Source organism: Rhincodon typus, chromosome 9 (genome assembly GCF_021869965.1).
Source record: "Rhincodon typus isolate 14 chromosome 9, sRhiTyp1.1, whole genome shotgun sequence".
NCBI lineage: Eukaryota > Metazoa > Chordata > Chondrichthyes > Orectolobiformes > Rhincodontidae > Rhincodon > Rhincodon typus.
The window spans coordinates 20885769-20904899 of record NC_063340.1 but is presented as its reverse complement, the minus strand read 5'-3'; positions in this window follow the sequence as shown (position 1 = coordinate 20904899).

Here is a 19131-nt window from a genome sequence, read left to right as displayed (position 1 = left end):
ATCTTTCTTTGGCACTGAGATGATGGTGGTCTTCTTGAAGTGGATGGGGACTTCCGATCGTAGTAAGGAGAGGTTAAAGTTGTCTGCAATTACTCCCACCAGCTCGTCTGCACAGGATCTGAGTGTATGGCTTTCCACGGGCTCACTCTCAAAAAGGCTGATCTCACAACTGCAGCGGAGGCTGTGGGTATGGGTACATCTGAGGCTTTGTGATCGGTGACATCATTTCACTGACCTTCTGTTCAAAGCGAGCATAGAATGCATTGAGCTCATTGTCCACAATTCTGTTTGAATTTTCTTTGTAGCCCATTATGTTGTGTAAGCCTTACCACAAACAGTGGTGTCCAAGTGGTCGGTCTGAGTCTCAAGCTGAGTTTGGTATTGCCTCTTGGCATCTCTAATGGCCTTAAGAAGGTCATTCCTAGATTTCCTGTATAGATCAGCGTTGTCCAACTCAGACTTGGACTTCAATAGGGACTGGATCTCTCAGTTCACCCATGGTTTCCAGTTGGGAACATTCATATTAACCCCTTCAGCACGCAGTCTTCTATATGGTTACTAATGAAGTCTGTAATGGTAGTGGCATATCCATCCAGGTTGGCCACTGGGGCCTTGAAACTGGACCAGTCCAATGACTCTAAGCAGTCCTGTAGAAGCCCTTCCATTGCCTCAGTGCAACACTGCAATACTTTCTGTGCTGGGTCCTAGTAAGCCAGGAAGAGGAGCACAGCATTGTGATCTGATTTTCCAAAATGCGGATGGGGTATGGAGCAGTAGGCATCTTTGATGATTGTATAGGATGTTCAGACCTCTGGTGGGACCGGAGGTATTTTGGTAGCACGCTCTTGAGATAGGCCTGGTCAAAGTCACCGGTTACGATGAACAAGACCTCAGGGTATTCTGTCTCAAAACTGTTTGTAGCAGTGTATATTTCATCAGGTGCTGTCTTCACATGGTGGGATGTCGACAACTGTCAGGATTGTGGAGATAACGGCACTTAGGAGGGACGGCACTTTTACTGTTAGATATTCAAGGTCAGGGAACAATAACTTGCCAGTGTCACCACGTCGGAGCATGAGGACATGTTGATTAGAAGCAGACCCCATTGCCCCTTGCCCTGCCTGAGGAGCATTCAGTGAACTGAGAAACATTCAGGTGGTAAGGCAGAGTCAGGTATAGCAGGAGTGAGCCATGTCTCTGTAAAATAGAGCACACAATAGTCTCTCCATTCCCTTTGGAAGGTGAATCTAGCTTTAAGTTCATCCATTTTGTCTCTATGGCTCTGACACCCTCTTTGGGTTCTGCCAGGGCCAATCAGCTCCTGATCTCATTACAGCCTTGTGGTCAATGGGAATTGAGAGCAAACTTTCCACTGGTTGGAGTCATAATTGGCAGATAAGAAGATAGTTATGGTTTTCGGAGGTTAGTCATCTCAGTTACAAGACCTTTTTACAGCAGTTCCTCAGCGTAGTATCCTAGCCCTAAACATCTTCAGCACAAATGCAGCAAGACCTGGGCAATATCCATGCTTAGGCTGAAAAGTGGCAAGTAACATTCACATCATGCAAAAGCCAGGCAAGAACAATCTCAATAAGAGACAATCCAACCACTACCTCTTCACATTCAATAGTGTTACCTCACTGTTTTTTCTATTATCAACATCCTCAAAGTTACCATTGATAAGAAACTCAGCTGGACTAACCACATAAATACTCTAGCTACAACAACAAATCAGAAGCTATGAATCTTGCAGTGAGCAACTCACCCCCTGACTCCTCAAAGCCTGTTCTCTATCTACAAGATACAAGTTTAGGGTCTGGTAGAATGGTCCCCCCTTGCCTGGATGAGTGCAGCTCCAACAACACTCAAGAAACTTTGACACCATCCAGGACAAAACAACATGCTTGATTGGCATCACGTCTACAAACATCTACTCCCTCCACCAACAATGCTCAGTAGCAGCAGGGTGTACCATTTACAAGATGGTCTGCAGAAATTCACCCAAAATCCTTAGACTAGCATCCAGATGGAGTAGGGCTGTAGACACATGGAAACACCACCACTTGCAAGTTCCCCTCAAAGCTGCTCATCATCCAGACTTGGAAATACATCACTGTTCCTCAGTGTTGGATCATAGAATAGAATCCCTACAGTGTGGGGACAGGCCCTTCGGCCCAACAAGTCCACACTGACCCTCAGAGCATCCCACCCAGACCTATCCCCCTAACAACCCAACTAATCTACACATCCCTGAACACTATGGGCAATTTAGCATGGCCAATCCACCTAGCCTGCACATCTTTGGACTGTGGGAGGAAACTAGAGCACCTGGAGGGAACCCACGCAGACACAGGGAGAATGTACAAACTCCACACAGATGGTCGTCCAAGGGTGGAATTGAACTTTGGGTCCCTGGTGCTGTGAGGCAGCAGTGCTAGCCACTGTGCCGCTGTGTTGTTTGGTCAAAATTCTGGAGTTCCTTTCCTAATGGCATTGTGGATACCTACAGCACATGGACTGCAGCGATTGAAGAAGTCAGCTCACTAAATTGTCAAGAGCAGCTAGGGGTGGCAATAAATGCTGGCACAGCCAATGACACCCACATCCCATGTGCCATAAGTGAATAGAAAAATAAATGCCTCTAGCATGGGGTAAGGTGAGAAGGTAAGCCTCCATAAATACCACAGCCGGAATGGGATTGAACATACCTTGCCGGCTTTACTCTACGCCACATATTAATCATCCAGCCAACTGAACTGATAGTGCAGAGAAGCGGCTGGTTTCAGAAACCACATATTGATAATGTGCCTCAAATTCAGGTTGGAAGGCTGTAAAGTGCCTGCTCACTTTTCTACATCATTCACATATACTGGTGGATTTGATTAACATATTTGCATTAGGCTTCCATGGTATCATTTCCACTTGTAGGAGAAACTAGAACTAGGGAATGCAGTTTAAAAAATAAGGTCTCCCATTTACAATGGAAAGGAGGAAAAATTCTCTCACCAAGCATCATAAGCCTTTGGAACTCTTTCCTCCTGAGAATGGCAGAGGCAAAGTCACTGAACATTTTTAAGACAGAGATAGATAGAACCTTGACTAATGAGTGTCAAAGACTATCAAGGGTATGCAGGAGACTGGATTGAAGTTGTAAACAGGTCAGCATAAGTTCACTCCTGTTGCTAAATCATATGTTTTAGGTGTTGTCTAATCCTATATATAACAGGGACACTGATTTAAAATGATTTTGCTGCCTGGGTTGGGGAAGCCAGCAATGAATTGTCGTTTTGAGTTTAACCAAGAGTTAAACTGAGATAGAGATCAACCATGATCACATTGAATGGTGGAATGTATTTGAGTGGCTGAGTGAATATTTTACTCATAAAGCCTCTCCAGTATAGACAAGACTGGGTCACTAGAACGAGAATCCTGGATAACTGCTGAACTGTTTTGTTTACCTTTTGGTGACTAAGTGTAAAATAAAACAGTTTATCAAATCCAAATCATCTGTCGGCCTGGATTCCAGACTAAATTTGTCTGTATTTCTGTGCTGAAAAACTTGGCTGACACTTCATCTTCGCAAAGCTTGCCTCAATGTTGCCAATCCCTACGGAGTATTCTGGAGAGCAAACATCTTGGAAGAAGACGATTGTATCTTCCAAACAAAACCAGGAAGGAAGGACTAAAACAATGAATACCTGTTTTTAATCAACTAGCTGTAATTCACAACTGCGAAGATGCCTTTAAGGTAATGAGGCCAACATCTATTATCAAAGGCGTCTTGTAAATCAGTTCAGAGGAAAGGTCATTAATCTGAATGGTTAACTCTGCCTCCCTCTCGATGTTAATGCTGCCTTATCTGCTGGTTTCTTTTTCTGGCATTATTCGTTTAATACTGAAATGCAGCCTTGCTTTCTATTGGTGGTCAACCATATCCCCATTAAATGTTACTTAGTGGTGTTGTAACTGTTAGTCCTTTGTGCAAATACCTTACCAGCAATCCTTTGACTGTTGTAGTGATTGAAACAAGGTCAGCCTTGTGGACCTTATAGAATATGAGTTCCCTGATTTGGGCCGTTAATCTGGTCCAATCAGGGAGCCCTGGCTGACAGATATAAACAGGCGTGCCAGAGGTTCTGTTCACTCTGACAGCTGGCTCTGAGGAAGCTGGATCGGTGCCAAGGACTCTCCACGTGTAAATAAGGGGTGACTTGGTGACAGGTTACTGGCCTCTGTTGGGTTATTTCAGTGGTGATGAGATAAGATTATGCTCCTGAAGGAATTCACTCGCATCAGTGGTCTTTGAGTTGGGGTAAGCATTTCTGGCATCATGGTCACATAGCCAAGACCTAGCTTTCAGGGAAGTGAAGAAACAGCTATCATCTATTAATGTGTTGGTACACTACGATCCCAAGCGAGATCTGCTATTGACATGCGATGCCTCCCTGTATAACATTGCGATAGCATTACCCATTGGTGCCCCCATGGAGAGGGATGCCCAATTGTGTATGCATCCAGGACTTCGGCTAACACAGAGGGTAAATATGCCCAGATAGAGAAGGAAGGTTCGGCAGTCATATATCGGAGTCAGGAAGTTCCACCAATAGCTTTACAGACATAAATTTGTAATAATAACAGACCACAAACCACTACTAGGTCTACTTAAAATGGACAAGACAGTTCTGCCTATAGCTTCAGGCCAAATTCAGCAGTAGACTTTAATATTTAGTGCATATAATTACCAGTTGGAACACCGTCCGGGAGGCCAAGTAGCAAATGTGGATGCATTGAGCTGCCTCTCTCTGACAGATACACCATCAGTGGTACTGCCACTGAAACAGTCCGTAACAGTTTTAAATTTTCTGGACTCATTCCCAGTCACAGCTGACAATATCAAACTTTGGACGAAGGAGGATCTGGTCCTGGCAAAATTGAAACAGCCGGTGGTGATGGGGGAAACCACAACCAGAATTGAAACCTTTTTGGACCTGGAGATTGCAGCAGAGGACATCATTTTATTATAGGGAGCAAGAGTGATTGTTCTGAGCAAAGGTCGCCGCTGGATACTCGTGAACTCCATCAGGGTTATCCAGAAGTGTCCAAAATGAAGATGTTGGTGAGAGGTTATGTCTGGTGGCCAGGATTGGATGCAGGCATAGTGGCGTTGGTGGGATGTGTCCAGAGCACCAACAAAGACAAAAATTACTGCCAGCAGCTCCCTCACATTCGTGGCAATGGCTGGATAAACTTTTGACTTGGTTACACGGTGACTGTGCAGGTCCTTTCATGGGCTCAATGTTCTTAGTCATTGTGGACACCCACTCCAAGTGGCTGGACGTGCATAGAGTTCATTTATTAAACACAGGGATGATGATAGAAAAACAGTATGCATCTTTTGCAATTCACGGACTCCTGGAAGTATTGGTCACAGATAATGGGCCATCTTTTACCAGCAGGGAATTTCAGCATTTCCTAAAGTTGAATGGTATTCATCATATAAGGACAGCTCCATTAAATCCACCATCCACTGGTCTGGCAGAAAGGGCAGTCCAAACTTTGAAGGCAGGCTCAGGAAACAGCCTACAGTCACGGGTAGGTGCGACAATCCTGAACAGGCATGTGGATCATATGAAAGCTGCAAACTCACAAACAAAGCAAAATGTGCCCGGCTCCTCCACTGCCTTTATGACTGTTTCGGAACCCGTGGGTTCTCCCTTTCCATCAAGTGTTGGAAGATACTTGGAATCAGAGATGGACGTGGCAGATGTCGCCCCCTTGACACCTTTGCCACCTGAAGAGGAGAATGAATTTCTTCCAAAATGCGCCGGGTGCAAAAGGCGAACTACTGCATGTTAAGCGGAGCCCGTATCAGAGCCAGAGTTGGAGGAATCTGACCCGCTCCTAAAGCACCCCCGGAAGGGCTGCAAAAAAAGAACCAGTTTATTTCCTTGGACCCAGAGGGGGAGAGATGTAATAATTGTAACGAGGTCAGCCAGGTGGATCCCATAGAATATGAGTTCCCTGACTGGAACTGTAAATCTGGTCCAATCAGGGATCCCTGGCTGACAAATATAAAACAGGAGTGTCAGAGGTTCTGTTCACTCTGAGAGCTGCCACTGGATCAGCGTCAAGGACTCTTCAAGTGTAAATAAAAGGCGACTTGGTAACAGGATACCAGCCTCTGGTGGAGTTATTTCAACTGTGACCACTAAGCAGGAAAAGAGTCTCAATCAATACAATGGGATCCTATCAAGCTGCCTTCCAAGCAATGATCCTGCTAAGCTGCATGTATCTCTGTGCACACCTTGTCCCATGTTAAATATCACACCTGAGTGGTCATGCAAAAAGAATTAAAAGTACATGCCTCAAAATAGTGGCTCCACACACTAATAAAAACTTACAGAGAACAATGCCTCCAAGTTGCACAGCATCCTGTGACTAATTGGACATACATCAATGATTTTTCATTGTCACTGGTTCAATGTCCTGGAACTCCCTACTTAAAACGCCATTCTGACAGTGACATAGAATCATGGGGCTGGCTAACCATTCTCCAGCATAAATTGTGGAAGTGAGTGAGTTTGTACTTGGCTCACTCTGCTATAATTCTTTGGGCAATAGCCCATTACTTAGCATGAGGCAGGATTTCTGATTGTTTCCAGGAGAAAGCCCTGCCTCAAAGTATTGCTGGCCAATTGGAGGTGAGCAATTCTGCACACCAGCAAAGCTAATCAGGAGCAGTGGAAATAGCTGGTATTGCAGGTAGGCCAAAGAGGTGATGTTAGAATCCATACAGTTTGGAAACAGAGCATTTGGCCCAACAAGTCCACATCGACCCTACAAAGAGCATCCCACCCAGACCCATCCCCCTACTCTATCCCTGTAACCGTGCATTTCCCATGGCTAATGCACCTAAACCTGCACATCTTTGGATTGTGGGAGGAAACCAGAGCACCCAGCGGAAACCCACACGGACACGGGGAGAATGTGCAAACTCCACACAGACAGTCACCTGAGGGTGGAATCAAGCCCAGGTCCCGTGAGGCAGCAATGCTAACCACTGAGCCACCATGCATCCCTGCCTTGCGTTGCCTTCCAGGTTTATGGTAGTTCTAATGCTGTTTAGCACAGAGACAGAAACACAAAAGATACGACCATGAGTAGGCCATTTGCCCCATTGAGTCTTCTCCACCATTCAAAAGGATCATAGCTGATCATTGAACTTAATGCCCTACTCCCATCTGCCACTTTAGCCACAGGAGCTGTAGCTACTTCCTTCTTCAAAACACATAATGTTTTGGCTTCAACCACTTTCTGTGGTAGTGAATTCCACAGGCTCATCATTCTTTTTTTTTTCTTTGTTCATTCATGGGATGAGGGCGTCGCTGGCCAGGCAGCATTTATTGCCCATCCCTAATTGCCCAGAGGGCAGTGAAGAGTCAACCACATTGTTGTGAGTCTGAAGTCATTGTAGGCCAGACCAGGTAAGGATGGCTGTTTCCTTCCCTAAAGGGCATTAGTGAACCAGATGGGCTTTTCCTACAATCAACAATGGATTCATGGTCATCATTAGATTCTTAATTCCAAATATTTATTGAATTCAAATTCCACCATCTGCCATGGCAGGATTCAAACCCATGTCCCCAGAATGTGATCTGGGTCTCTGGATTAACAGTCCAGCGATAATACCACTAGGCCATCACCTCCCTCTGTGGGTAAAGAAATTTCTCCATCTCAATCCTAAAATGTTTTCCCTTTATCTTTAAACTATGACCCCTGGTTCTGGACTCCCCACCATCAGAAACATTCTTCCTGCATCTAACCGGTCTAGTCCTGATGGAATTACATTAGTTTCCATGAGATCCCTTGTTATTCTTCCAGACTCCAGTAAATAAATCCTAATCGACTTAATTTCTCTTCATACGTCAGTCCTGGGTTAGGGTTATCACAGGAATCAATTTTGTGAACCTTTGCTGCACTTGCTGTATAGCAAGAACATCCTTTCTCAGATAAGGAGACCAAAACTGCACACAATATTCTAGATATGGCCTCACTGATGCCCTGTATAATTGCAGCAAGTCACCCTTGCTCCTGTACTCGAATCCTCTCGCTATGAAGGCCAACGTACAGTTTGCCTTCTTTACTGCCTGCAGCACTTGCATGGTTACTTTCAGCAACTGGTGCATGGGGGCACCCAGATCTTGTTGAACATTCCCTTCTCTCAATTTACAGCTATTCACATAATAATCTGCCTTCCAGTTTTTGATACCAAAATGGGTAACTCACATTTATCCACATTATACTGCATCTGCCTTGCATTTGCCCATTCACTCAGCCTGTCCAAATCACAGTGCAACGTCTCTGCATGTTCTTCACAGCTCAACCTTTCACTCAGCTTTGGGTCAACTGCAAATTTGGAGTTATTACATTTTGCTCTCTCATTCAAATCATTAATGTTGTGAATAGCTGGGGTCCTTGCACAGATCCCTGTGGTACCCTGTTAGTCACTGCCTGTCATACACAAAAAGACCCATTTGTTCCTACTCCTTGTCTCCTGTCTGCCAACCAATCCAGTACACTTTAATTTTATGTATTAATCTGTTTTGTGGAACTTTGACTAATCATTCCCCGATCAACTCTATAGTTACATCCTCGTAGAGCTTCAGTAGATTTGTCAAGCATGATTTCCCTTTTGTAAATCCACACTGACTCTATCTGATTCTGCCACTGTTTTCTAAGTGCTCTTCTATAAAACCTTGATAATGGATTCTAGCATCTTCTCCATGAATGACATCAAACTCACTGGTCTATAATTCCCTCTTTTCTCACTACCTTCCTTTTTAAATAGTCGGGTTACGCTAGCTGCCCTTCAATCTGTAGGAACTGTTCCAGGGTCTAAAGAATCTTGGAAGATGATGACCAATGCATCCAATATTTCAAGGTCCACTTTCCTAAATACTCTGAGATGTAGTTTATCAGGCCCTGGGGATTTATCAACCTTCAATCCCATCAATTTCTCCAACACCATTTCTCTAATATAGATTTGTTTCTGTTCCTCCCTCTCACTAAGCCCTGTGTTCCCCATCATTTCTGGTTATTTGTGTCCTCCTTTTTGAAGACAGAAACAAAGTATGTATTTAGTTTGTCAGCCATTTCTTTGTTCCCCATTACAGTTTCCTAGTTCTGAGGGAGAGTCACTGAACTCGAAACTTCTGATTTTTTTTCTTCATAGATGCTGTCAGACCTGCTGAGCTTTTCCAGCAACTTCTGTTTTTCTTCCTGATTTACAACATCCGCAGTTCTTTCGGTTTGTATAAATACCCATGTTTCTGACTGTAAGGAATGTACGTTAGTTTTCACTATTCTTTCTCTTTTCACATACCTACAAAAACTTTTACAGTCATTTCTTATGTTCTCCATGAGCTTGCTCTAATTCTCTATTTTCCCTTCTTAATTAATCCATTGGTCCTCCCTTACTTATGTCTTACCTGTTCTTAATCCTCAGGTCTATTGCTTTATCTTTCTAATTTGTATGCTTTTTTTTGCATCTAATACTACCTCTAATTTCCCTCATAAGCCATGGTTTGGGGACTGTTCTCTTTGACCTCTTGTGCCATAAAGGAATAAACAAATTTTGTCGACCACCATTCACTCTTTGAATGCTTGCCATTGCCTATCCATTGTCACTCCTTTCAGTAACATTTCCCAATCTATCATACTCAACTCACACAAAGTCAGGAAGCTAACGTGATTGTCAGCAACCCTCAGTCAAATCAAAGGAGACACCCTTCACTCTGGGGATCCTGGCACTATAAGTCAAGGGCGGCTTCTAATACCAGCCCAGACACTTGGACACAGTCAGTCAGTCAAGTGCTCAGGGTGATTACAGGTTGCTCTCCACATAAGGGCTGTGGAGCTGAATCCCAGGTAGCCCACCACCTTTTATCTGCCCTATTGTGGGGTCTTTTCCTCCCAGAATGAAAGAGGCAGGTATTAAGGGAGATGAAAGCGAGTGGCACAGCTGTTAGTGCTGGTGCAGTTGGGAAAGGTCATCTGGTGCCCCAAGTGGGTGAATAGGCAGCACAGAGGACATGCAGGTCTAATGGTATGAGAGGTTGAGGTGAGCGGCAACAGTGAGAAAAGATGTTGCATACGACAGTGAGAGTGGTAGAGCATAATCTTTGCTGGGAGCTGGGTGCAGTGGCAGAGAGGTGGCATTTACCCTAGCAGAGCGGAAAAGATCATTGACTGTCTTCCTATGTTGCTGTGCATTCCTTCAGGTATCTGAGATTGCACTGACAACCCAATTGAAACCTCGGACTAGGCTGGCATGGCCAGATGTTGTGGTATCCTCTGTTAGTCCTTGGGGAAGAGGGCATTCTGCCTGTGCATAAGCAGGATCTCCAGGTTTCTGTCTGTGAATTATTCCAAGCGTGGTACGGTGGGATAGAATCGAACATGTGGGGTGCTATCTGCGTCTAGTAGATAGTTGATGAGAAGAGTTTTGTAAGATACACATGCAAAAACATTAGGCCTTGCAGCAAAACTCCCTCCAAAAAACCTGATGAAACCTGACAAAAAAAAAAAAGATTCTTCCCCTGTGGTGTCACTGAAAAATATGTGGATTGTCAGAGCTGTAAGAAAGCTAGCTCCTGAAAGAAACAGCCTGGAAGAATTGAAAATAAATCTGTATGCAACTTTGAATTACTAGGTGAATCCAAATGGCTGTGCAAATTTCTCTCCCTACTGCTGTGGAAATGAAAGGAAATGTGAGACAGAATTGGAATTTGTTCCTCACTTAGTGAGAAACTATGAAGTAGTGACAGAATAAATATGAAATAACTGCACAGAGACCGGTTCCCATCACCAAGTCACCCTTTATTTACTAGGGCACAGTACACTGGCTGTCCTAGTCAGCCAAGGCTTTCCTGATTGACCCAGGTTAACAACCCCAACCCTCGTAGTCAATGAGGTCCACCTGGTTCCAGTCACTACATCCCTCCCCCTGTAAGTCCAAGGATGTAGGCCTCATCTTACGCTTGAAGCTTCTCATGCAACGTTTCCAACCTTGGTCCAGTTCCTCTGATTCGGACTCAGACACGGACGCTGTATACTGGACCATGGCCCATCTCTTGCGTCCAGAATGTCTCAGGAGAACTGCCTCCTCTTCTTCCAGTGATAACGGTATCGAGGCTATATCCACTTCAGACTCGGAGGCTCCCATGACACTAGACGGAGGGGGAGCACCTACAGTTTCGGACAGGCCTTCTGGCTGTTCTGAGGGGCCAGGTATGTTTTGCTCCTGCCCTATTTGCTTGGTAACAGATTTCAGATGATTCACGTGTTTGTTCAGGACTGTATCACCATCAAGGGCCTGACATTGTGTCAACTTCACCTTGTAACCATATATTTCCATGGTTCCGGCACCAAAATATGTCCCCTGAATTAAATTGTCTCTCTTGCTTAGAGGAGACATGTGGCCAGCATTGCCATTCCTGCTGCCATCTCACTCTCCCCCTCCAGGTCTTCTCCCCATCAGCAACTCTGCTGGAGCTATCCCTGTTGATGCATGTGGGCTGGTCCTATAATTGAACAGGAACCGGGACAGTTGGGTATACATTGACGCTGTAGGCTGTTTCTTTAAGCTTGCCTTCAATGTTTGGACAGCTCTTTCTGTTAGGCCATTGGACAATGGATGGTACGGAGCTGTCCTTATGTGCTGAATGCCATTTTCCAGTTGAAAAATAGTTGGGCTAATCGAGGCGAATCTTTCTCAACCAATTCTGCCCCAATAGGCTTGGGCCCCAGCGTCTTAGTACCATCAATGGTAACCGCACAATCTGCTTCTCCTAGGAGACCAGAACCGAATTTGGACCCTTAATTTGCAACAGTGCCCCAGTATGTGTTCTCAGTCTGGCTGAGGTCTTGCTCAATCTTAAAGGTTGGAGTCCCAAGAGAATCTTGTTAAAGACAGATTCTGCAACCACAGATACAGCTGCCCCGGTATTGACTTCCATGGGAAATGGGTGACCATTTAATCAAACTTTAACTTTAATCGGTTCCGATTTGGGTGTCACTAAGCAATTTAATTGTTCCAACACACACAGAGGCACTTGCCAGGGTGTGCACTCTCCTGGGTACCAGCCTACGAGTTTTCGTACTCAAGTCAGACCCTGTAGGACTCCTTTGCTGTCTCAAGTCTGTGTGATGGCAGCAAATACAATGGTTTGGCAGCCCAGATCCTGAAGAACTGCTTAACCACTTGGCCGAGGCTTGGCTTTGTTATGGGGTTCTGCTGTGGGCTGGCCTAGGGATCCCTCTGCTCAGATCATGCCCTGCATGAGGCTGTGTGATTGCCTACACTCAAGTGGTGTTCCCCGAGCTCAGTCAAACAGATGAGGGCATCCACTTCCATGGGGATGGCCCTGTAGTTCCTATGCACCACCTGCCGCATTTTCTAATGACAAAGCCAATTTCGGTATCTGTTTGAAGTCCAGTTGTGCTTCAGCTGGTGGGTACTTCTGCAAGGTTACATCATTAATCCCGCATACCAAATGGTCTCTCAGCATCTCATTCAGGCTTAACCCAAAATCACATGTCTCTGCAAGTTGTAAGCTCATCAAAAATCCCAATATGATTCCCCCGGTTCTCTAACAGCCAAATAAAACTGATAATTTCTCAGAATTACAGGAGGTTTTGGGTCATAATATTCCTTATAGCCAGCTCTTGGAACTCAACTCTTGGAAGGTTTTAGTGTCTGGTGCCTCTGGTAAACGTAAGCCCCTTATAACCAAAAATACTGCGGGTCCACACGCAGTCAGAGGTTTAATCGTTGCTTTTCGTCTGCCCCAATGTCATTTGCCTAGAAAAAGCATCGCATTCTTTCCACAAACTGGGCCTAGCCTTAGACAGCTGGGTCAAATGAGTCAAACTTCCCAAATATAGACATGATGCTGGAAATGCTTACCCCAATAGCTGCAAGCAAATGTTCTTCAGGCACATCCTGTTATCTCCTGTCGCCACTGAAATAACTCCACAGAGTCCGACGTCCTGTCACTAAGTCACCCTTTATTTACCAGTGGACAGCACACTAGCTGTGACCAGCCAGCTCAGGGTCAGTCCTCCTCTGAGGAGATTCTAATCTCCTGGTTATATTGGTCAGCTAAGGCTTTCCTGATTGGCCTGGTTAACAACCCCAATCAAGAACCGTGCAGTCAATGAGGTCCACCAGGTTCCAATCACTACAAAATAAAAAAATCCTGAGCATATAAAAGTTGTAAACCTCATTTCAATGTTTTAGAAAGAGTGATAGGCACAAGCTACAATGCAGCCTAGATTACATTGGGAGGCAGAAAATCCAGACTGCAATGACTTTCAAGGCTTTGAAGACACATTTTGATCACCATATTAATGTTGCTTATGAATGGTACGTGTTCAACCTCCAAGGTCCAAGGGGTGATGGTGACTATTGATCAGTATGTGACGCCATTAATATAATATGAGTTTGGACAGTTGAAAGATGATCGCATCAGAAATAGCGAGCCTTTTTTTCTAATGTTCATTCATGGGATGTAGGTGCCCCTGGTTGGGCCAGCATTTATTAGCTACCTTTGAGTAGGCAATGTAAAATTTTGGACCAACAGCATGGTCCAAATCCACCTTTGATTCTTAAACCCATTTACTCTGCATGGTTGAATATGGGCGAAGGTACAATTGCAAGTTACATGCAGCTGGATTTTGCAAAAGAACATCCTTCATGCTACATGGCCATTGATTGTTTTGAGATGCTGTTTGATGCTGAGCAGCGTAGAGATTCCTCGCTGCCAATAGTATGCTAAGTTGCCTTCCTCAACCACTGAAATCCACTTGGTGTACGGACACCCACAATGCATTTGAGGCAGGAGTTCTAGCATTGACACTGAAGGATATCAGGATGGTGAGGAACTTGCAGGTTGTGGTGTCCCATATATCTGCTCCCCTTGTCTTCTACATAGTAGAGATTGGGGTTTTGAAAGGTGCAGTCTAATGATTGTTTTTGGTGAGTTGTCAGCATCCTGCCATTTGAGCACATTTCCTGAGACAGGAGAAACATATTCTTAGGAAAGCTACTGACGTGCAGAAGCTCCAAGGTTATCAATCATCTGCTAGAATGTATCAATGGAAGAACAGATGAGGCTTTGCATTATGATGAAAGACACTCCAGGCAGATGAGAACAATGCAATAGGAAAAAAGCGAGAAATATTGGCAGAAAAGTCAGCAGAGAAAAACCAAGGCCAGAAAACAGGAGATAAATATTATGGGGGACATCACAGAAAAGAAAAGGAAGCATGCCCAGCAGGGGCACTCTAACTGCAAGAAGCTAAATCACTTTCCAAAAATATCAGCCAAAGATTTCAACAAATCACTTTACAGCATACTACAGTCATCAGTCATGGTTTGTAACTGTAAGATTGTTGATTCCTGAAGGATACGTGAAGTGATATGAGATGTCAGATAGATAATGGTGCTTCATGCTACGTCATGTGCTTCTCAGAGCTGTGTGAAGTAGACCAAAAATGAAATACCTTGAAAGTAATCTTTAAGGTATATGATGGAATGATACTCATGCAAAGAGGTCAGTTTAAGCTAAGAGCCCAATGTTGTGGAAAGATTGACATTTTAAAGCAAAATCCATTCACTCAGCTGGAGAAGTTTAAGTCTCGAACTAGTAATCCTCAACATTCCAGAACAGATTTGTGGCAGTTCACAAGACACTGAGTCATTGACTGCTGAACAGATCCCAGAAGCTTATGAACATGTTTTTATAGGTTCTGAAGAAGGGTCAATGGACCCTAGATGTTGAGTCTGCTTTCTGTCCACAGATGCTGCTGGAGCTGCTGAGTTTCTCCAGCAATTTCTGTTTTTTGTTTCAGATTTCCAGCATCCATTGTCAATTGTTTTCTTTTTATCGGCATTGGATATCACCTTGACATCGATACAGTGCGATGCCAACACAACATCAGCAGAGAATTCCAGCTGCTCGCAAGTCTACCCTGAAGGACAAGTTAGAAGAGCTGGAACAGAAGAGAATATCGAGGAAGTAACATCTCCCACCATTCGGAGCACAGTAGCCATGTTATAACCTGGAGAACTGAGTGTATGTACTGATCCAAAAGAGCTCAATAAAGCTTTGAAGAGATCTCACTACTCTATACTTGCAGAAATATTTGCATCATCTATAACTATGGGTGAGGTGCCTGATGGCACACCATCTCTCACTCCCACACACACATACTCTTTCTCTCTCTCCCACACACTCTTTCTCTCTCTTACCCATACACACACACTCTCTCTCTCTCTCCCCCACACAGACACACTCTTTTCTCTCTCCCTCACACACGAACACACATACACACTCTCTCTCTCTCTCACCCCGACACACATGCACACACTCTGTCCCTTTCTCCCGTCTACACACACACACTCTCTTCCACACACACTCACTCTCTCTCTCTCACATACACACACACAGACTCACTCTCTCTCTCCCTCACATACACACACACATACACAAAAAGCACACAATTTATAGACAGTCAGCCTATGTGGCATTTCATAAATTCCTGCTTGAGAAATATAACCAGTCTGACTCCAAACCAAAACACAAACAGATTGTAAACAAGACCTCACACCTAACATGCATTGTCTGACCTGAAATGTCACCTTTTTTACACTGATAAAACATTTAGTTCTCTCAGGACAATGACTTGAAAGAAATTCAGTGATTTACATATACATATTTATGTATACTTCTAACTGATTAACCTTCTAACTGATTAAAGATTTAACAGTATCTTAGGTTTGTTTTATACATCCTCGTCAGTTGTGTTACCCTTTGATCTTTTACTTATAAATTCTGTGTCTGATGCCACCTCTCACTAACACCTGAAGAAGGAGTGAGGCTCTGAAAGCTTGTGTTTTCAAATAAACCTGTTGGATATAACCTGTTGTCGTGTGATTTCTGACCTTGTCCATCCCAGTCCAACACTGGCACCTCCAAATCTTGTTTAAGAAAGGTTGTGAGGACAAACTGGGGAACTATAGATCTATGAGTCTGACTTTGGTTGTGGGTAAATTGTTGGAGGTGGTTATAAAAGATAGGATTTATGGACAGTTAAAGAGGCAGAAATTGATTAGGGATAGTCAGCATGGTTTTGTGTGAGGAAAACTTGTTTGAGTTTTTTGAGGATGTTACTAAAAAGGTGATGATGCTGAGCAGTAGACACTGAATTTTAATGAAGCCTTTGACAAGTTTCTGCATTGTAGACTAATTGGTAAAGTTAGGTCACATGGGATTCAGGGTAAGCTTGCCAATTGGATACATAATTGGTTTGATGGAAGGAGGCAGAGAGTAATGGTGGAGGGTTACTTTTCGGACTGGAGGCCTGTGACCAGCGGTGTTCCACGGGAGTCAGTTCTGGGTCCTTTTTTTTGTCATTTATATTAATGATTTGGATGAGAACATAGAAGGCATGGTTAGTAAGTTTGTGGATGACACCAAAAATTGGTGGCATTGTAGACAGTGAAGAAGGTTTTCTAAGATTTCAAGGGGATCTTGATCAAATGGGTCAATGGGCTGAAAAATGGCAGGTGGAGTTCAGTCTGGATAAATACATGGTATTGTATTTTGGTACAACAAACAAGGGTAGGGCTTTTACAATTAATGTAGGGCTTTAGGTAGTGTCGTAAAAGAGAGGGACCTAGGGGTGCAGGTACATACTTCTTTAAAGTTTGCATCACTTATAGACAGCGTGGTTAAAAAGGAATTTAACACGCTTGCCTTCATTGCTTAGTCCTTTGAGTATAGGAGTTGGGACGTTATGTTGAGGTTGTACAGGACCTTTGTGAAGTCCCTTCTGGAATACTGTGTCTAGTTCTGGTTGCCCAGTTATAGGAAGGATATTATCAAGGTGGAGAAGATTCAGGAGAGATTTACCAGGATGTTACGGGGTATGGAAGGTTTGGCTTATGAGGGAAGGCTGGATAGACTGGGGACATTTTTCACTGGAGCTTAGGAGGTTGAGAAGTGACCTGATAGAAGTTTATAAAATAATGAGAGGTATAGATACAGTTATTGGTAGTTGAGTTTTGCTAAAATGGGGTATTTCAAGACAAGGGGGCACATTTTTAAGGTGAGAGGAGGGAGATTTGAAAATGACATAAGAAGCGAATTTTTTACAGAGGATGGTTCATGTGTGGAATGAACTTCCTGATGAAGTGGTGGATGTGGGCACAATCACAATGTTTAAAAGACATTTGGATGGATGGATAAATGAATAGGAAGAGTTTGGAGGGATATGGGCCAGGAGCAGGCAGGTGGGACTACTTTAGTTTGGGATTATGTTTGGCATGGATGGGTTGGAGCGAAGGGTCTATTTCCATGCTGTATGACTCTATGACTCTATGTCAACCACTGAAGGAACTTGTCACAGCTGGTCAAGGCAAAGGTCTTTACTACCCTCAGTGTTAAGAATGGAAAGTTAAAGATGGATTAAAGTAGCAGTTTTCTAACTACATTCCAGATGTCATTTGGGAGATATAGATGGCTGCATATGGTGCTTGGCATTTCCAGAAGAGTATCAATGCGATGTTCTCCCACCAGAAGATAGTCAGTGATATTCCCAAAGTAGAAGCTATTATGGATGATCTGCCAGTCTATGGATGTGGAGAAACATAGGAAGAAGCCATTGCGAACGATGATCAGAACTTATTGCGCCTGCTACAGCCAACTCGCTAGGTGAATCTAAAGCCGAAGAAGAAGATGCAATTGAAAATGCATGAATGGGCGGCATGGTGGCTCAGTGGTTAGCCCTTGTGCCATGCAGAGCCAGGGACCCAGGTTTAATTCCACCCTTGGGTGACTGCATGGAGTTTGCACATTCTCTCCTTGTGAGTTTCCTCCCACAGTCCAAAGATGTGCAGGCTAGGTGGGTTAACCATGGGAATTGCAGGGGGTGGGTGGGTCTGCATTGGGTGCTCTTTGGAGGGTCAGTGTGGATTGTACACACTGTACACACTGTGGATTGTACACACTGTACACACTGTGGATTGTGACACTGTAGGGATTCTATGAAGTAATGTATAGTGCAAAGGACTTCCTCCAGATCCTAACAAGGTAAGAGCTGCACATATAATGCCGCAGATGACAGATATGAAAGCTGTGCAACAATTGGATTTGTAAACTGCTTAATGAAGTTCTTGCTTAATTTATAATCAGAGCCTCTAAGCAAACTCACTGCTCAGGACATGCAATGATATGGGCACCGAGCAAGAACACAGCAGGCCAAACAGCATCAGAGGAGCAGGAAAGCTGACTTTTCAGGTCTAGACCCTTCTTCAGAAATGGGGGAGGGGAAGGGGATTCTGAAATAAATAGGGAGAAAGGGGAAGGCGGATAGAAGATGGATAAAGGAGAAGATAGGTGGAGAGAAGACAGACAGGTCAAGGAGGCAGGGTTGGAGCCAGTAAAGGTGAGTGTAGGTGGTGAGTTAGGGAGGGGATAGGTCGGTCCAGATCATTTTTGCAAAAGCACATTCCACAAGGAAATGGATACCAGTGTCTTTCCAAATTCCTTGAGATCAGCATTTGTAGGGATTGAGGTACAAGGCATGTATGAAAGATAAATAGAGAAGGATCCTTTTCATCAACAGCCAAGTTGTGCCTTGGTGCTTATCTGTAAATCCTGATGAAGAGGTATTCTTTGACAGTATGCCAAGTGAACCAAATGACAATATCTACACTCTCCTTTCGCACAAGGTCTCTAGGGTGTTACGTGATGGCTGCATCTGAATTAGGAGCAGGAATAATCTACTTGGCCCTCTTGCCCCTTTGTCATTGAACAAGATCATGGCTGATCTGATTAGTCTTCATTCCTACCTACCCCTAATAACTTTATACCCACTCACTTAGCAAAAATCTATTTTCCTCTGTCCAAAAAGTATTCAAGGACTCTTAACTGCCTTTTCTGGAAGAGAATTCCAAAGATTCATAACCTCCGAGAGAAAAAAAAAATTCTCCTTAGCTCAGAGATAGTAAGAACTGCCGATGCTGGAGTCAGAGATAACACAGTGTGGAGCTGGAGGAACACAGCA